The 4,503-nt window shown below is 39.4% G+C and overlaps 1 pseudogene; it reads left to right on the forward strand.

Annotated features, from left to right (window-relative positions):
* The first annotated feature begins 1,968 nt into the window (after positions 1 to 1,968).
* On the forward strand, positions 1,969 to 2,086 carry LOC124557606 (annotated as a pseudogene).
* Positions 2,087 to 4,503: the final 2,417 nt, after the last annotated feature.

Below are 4,503 nucleotides of genomic sequence, written 5' to 3' on the forward strand. Positions count from 1 at the left end.
GCCATGGCCTTGGTTAAGGAATTATCCTGGCATTTGCGTTAGCAATCCAGAAATAACATGAAAAACCCAAATCAGGATGGCTAAACAGAGCAATTCCATCCTCCCAGGTGTGAGGTCAGTGTCTTTACAGTAACACTGGTAAGTGCCTATTGCATACTGTTCCTCGATCTAAGTACAGTTCGTTTCAGGTAAATTGCAAACATGGTTTTGTTCTTCATAGCCACGTACAGTGAGAACCCCCATTGATGACTCCTGGACTGTGAAAATGCTGCTGCACCCTTTTCATCAACTCCAGACCCCATATTCAACAATGTGGCACTGTCCACCCAAAAAAACTGAAGTTGACAGACACTGCTGTCATGCGTTTTCCATCTTGACTCTTCGTTTCCTTGTGAAATCAGTAAACCACAATTATTTATTTAAATGTGACAAGATACTGTAGTTATTTCCATACATTAATATTCTATATTCTGTGTCTCTGATTTTGTTCAGGGGCCCCAGTAAGGTTCAAAATCATGAAATGAAATGTTCAATTTTTACTTTTTTGCATTTTCAAAATGTACTGACTTTCCCCTTTCAATTGATATATAATTTATTCAGTTCAGAAGATATGACTATTTTTAAAATATTTTTGAAACATGTTATGCATGGGTTTGACCCACTGTGGTGCTGTTAAACTGCTGTCAAATGTTGTGCTCATGAATCTGTATGCTCATCATGTACGTTTTAGTGATGTGAGAGGAAATATGTACCACAAAATAAGTGCTGTGGCTAACCTGTGATAGTTCAATATATATCGCTTGCTCGATTGTCATGTGTTTCATGTTTATTTACACTTTTGTAATCCTGAAAATATTCGTAGTGAATTCTATTCATTGAAGTCTCTGTTATATTGAAGGACAATCATTGCTAAATGTAAAGTGACTAGGCATCCTCTGAAGGCTTCCAAGAAAAGGAGAAATGCTGGAAAGCCAAAGGTAGGTGTTATTACCGAAACAAAGACTAGAGCCAAGTGTGTGAACCTAACCTTGCTGGTACACCTGCCATTGCAATGAAAGTGAGGAAAAGATACTTCAGAGGAAGCTTGATTCAGTTAGTGAAAAGTATGAATGTTTTATGGGCAAATCAGTTGTGAATGAAATATTTGACATGTCAGTTCTCAACAGAGTTTTTGCAAACTGTGTAAGATGTATTCAGTGTCGTGATATTGGTCTGGAACACACTATCAAAAATGTTTGCAACTCGTGGTCTCGCGGTCGCCGTTCTCGCTTCTCAATCCTGGGATCCTGGGTTTGATTGCTAGCAGGGTCAGTGATTTTCAACTGCTTTGAGATGACTGGGTGTTTGTGTTGTCCTTATCATTTCATCATGATTCATGAAAGTGGTGAGATTGGACTGAGCAACGGTTGGGAATTTGTACGGGTGCTGATAACCGCGCAGTTGAGTGCCCAATAAACTCATTATCTATCTATCTATCAAAAATCACGTATGACTTCCCAGTGAAATGGAATTGAAGTGTGGTAAGTGTTTATACATGACTATCTTTTGGAGCAGTGTTACAGTAACATCAAATGAAGAAAATGGTAGCACAATCTATGAACACAACATTAGATTTGTTTGTCTTGTGTACAATTGGTAAGGGTGCTACTGCAACTGCAGTTTTCTGTGGCATGATAAATCTTCCAAATCCCCCAACCAAGTTTACAAACTATAATAAATTTATAGGGTGTAAAGGAGAATATGCCTGTATAGAATTGATGAAGAAAGCTGTGGAAGAGGCATTGATAGGAAACAGTGGTAGTAGAGACTTGGTTACAACATTTGAGAGCACCTGGCATAAACAGGGACACACAGCTCTTCATGGTGTAGTATCTGCCACCCGTACGTATACAGGGAATGTTTTAGATATAGGTGTCCACAAAAAATAAAGGTAAACATGAGAATAATTGCACAGCTAATTGTAGTGGCAGCAACAGTCTTGCCGCAGTGGATACACCGGTTCCCGTCAGATTACCGAAGTTAAGTGCTGTCGGGCGTGTCTGGAACTTGGATGGGTGACCATCCAGGCCGCCATGTGCTGTTGCCATTTTTTGGGGTGCACTCAGCCTCGTGATGCCAATTGAGGAGCTACTCGACCGAATAGTAGCTGCTCTGGTCACAGAAAACCATCATAACGACTGGGAGAGTGGTGTGCAGACCACACGCCCCTCCTATCCTCATCTGAGGATGACACGGCGGTCGGATGGTCCCGATGGGCCACTTCTGGCCTGCAGACGGAGTGCTTTTTAACTGTAGTGGCAGTAGTGGAGAAATGGAAGTGCCTGTGTTCCTAGTATATTTCAACATTATGTTGCATGTGATACGGTGCGATAGATCAATTACCTGGGTGACGGTGATACTAAAAGTTTCAAACAGGTTCAGGAACTGAATCCCTGTGGTGATGATGACGTAGTGCAGAAATTTGAGTGTATTTGACATGTACAGAAACGAATAGGATCAAGACTTCAGTGATTGAAAGGTTTGTACAAAAGAAAAAAAACCTCAATGATGGTAAAGGATTGGAAGCATGGATGGGGAGGGAAGGTTAACTGACAGTGTAAATGACAAAATACAGAACTATTACGGAATGGCTATTAGGCAAAACACACACAGTGTCGATTGAAATGAAGAAGGCTGTTTGGGCTCTTTTTCTTTTATTCTTTTCCAACCAATGGAAGTTCCGATCATTGTGTCCCAAAGAAGAAAAGAGCTGGTTGAAGTACAACAAGGACCTGGTAACTGGTGAAGTGTACACTCATAAACATAGTCTGCTTGATATGGTATTGGAGGTGATAAAACTATTTTCAGAGACATCGCAGCACCTGAACTGTTGAAAAAGTGTGTGCATGGAAAAACTCAAAACTGCAATGAAAGCGTAAATGGTGTTACGTGGTCAAGAATCCCCAAGACTGTGTTTGTTAGAATAGAAACACTTCACTTTGGTGTGTATGATGCTGTTGCTACTTTCAATTATGGAAATGTTGTAAGGTGCAAAGTATTTTGAAATATGGGAATGGAGATGGGTTTCAACATGGTACAAACTATGCTGGCTTTAAACAAGGAACATGTCTGGGCTGCTGACATGGCTGCAAATAGCCTAGAAATACAAGCCAGAGTAAAGAGGAGGACGACGAAGAAGAAGCTGGAGGAGTAGTTTCCAGAAGATGAAGATAATCCACCCTGTGGATGTGGAATGCACTAAAAAGGTAACCCAAACTTCATCGTTTGATTCCCAAAGGTTTTATTTTTCATGTAAATTACATGTTTTGTCAGGATCTACCAAACCAATTTCCTTCAAATTGTCCGGAAATGTTACACAGTCCCTTCTGCATAACTTAACAAAGTCTTTTTTCCAAAAACCTGTATACTGTTGAGTTTATAAACAAAAAATGGCACAAAAAGTAGTGAATATTCATTACACTAGAAGAAATTAATCTCTAACAACTGAATTCAAATTTTTAAAAATTCCTGTATCAAGTTGTATCCAATAAATAACATTTAAAATTTCAATTTTCTAGCTCAGATACTTTCTGAGAAAACATGTAATTTATAAGTGTTACTTTAACTTTGGAAAGATGGGGTTTTCTGGAGACCCCTCAATTGTGTAGAATGCATCAGTCTTGAATAATGTTTTAGCTGCCTTTTTAAATAGGTCTATTCTAGTAAACTTTTTCACTTCCTTTGGAAATTTGTTGTTGTGGTCTTCAATCCAGAGACTGGTTTGATGCAGCACTCCATGCTACTCTAGCCTGTGCAAACTACTTCATCCCAGTCCCTACTGCAACCTACATCCTTCTGAATCTGCTTAGTGTATTCATCTCTTGGTCTCCCTCTACGATTTTTACCCTCGACACTGCCGTCCAATACTAAATTGGTGATCCCTTGATGCCTCAGAACATGTCCTACCAACTGATCCCTTCTTCTAGTCAAGTTGTGCCACAGATTTCTCCCCAATTCTATTCAGCACCTCCTCATTAGTTATGTGATCTACCCATATAATCTTCAGCATTTTTCTTTGGACATTAATTGTACATAAAATGCTGTTCTGAGTTTTTTGTTTGGTTTTCCTGGGTAAATGTAATTCCGAACTGCCTCTTGTTCCATTTTTACGTACAATACTGTTATTGTAATATTTAGTATTATTTTCCCTGATATACACCACAGATTCATAGATGTACTCACTTGGTTCAGTAAGGGTGCCCAATATTTTAAACAGCTCTTTACAATGAGACAAACTACTACTTCCAGTTATTGTCTTATGGCTCTTTTCTGTATTTTAGAAACCATGTCCATGTTTTTTGCCTTTGATTCCCAGGAAAGAATCCCCCATCTAAGACTTGAGAGCTTTCTCGATCAAGAAATCTAAAGCAGCTGGCCACAATACTTGAGGTGGCAGCACCTTCCAGAACCTCACTAACACAATTCTTGAATTGCCTTACAGTGGTCTGTGCTACAAAAGGTGGT

The sequence above is a fragment of the Schistocerca americana genome, chromosome X (genome assembly GCF_021461395.2).
Source record: "Schistocerca americana isolate TAMUIC-IGC-003095 chromosome X, iqSchAmer2.1, whole genome shotgun sequence".
Lineage (NCBI taxonomy): Eukaryota > Metazoa > Arthropoda > Insecta > Orthoptera > Acrididae > Schistocerca > Schistocerca americana.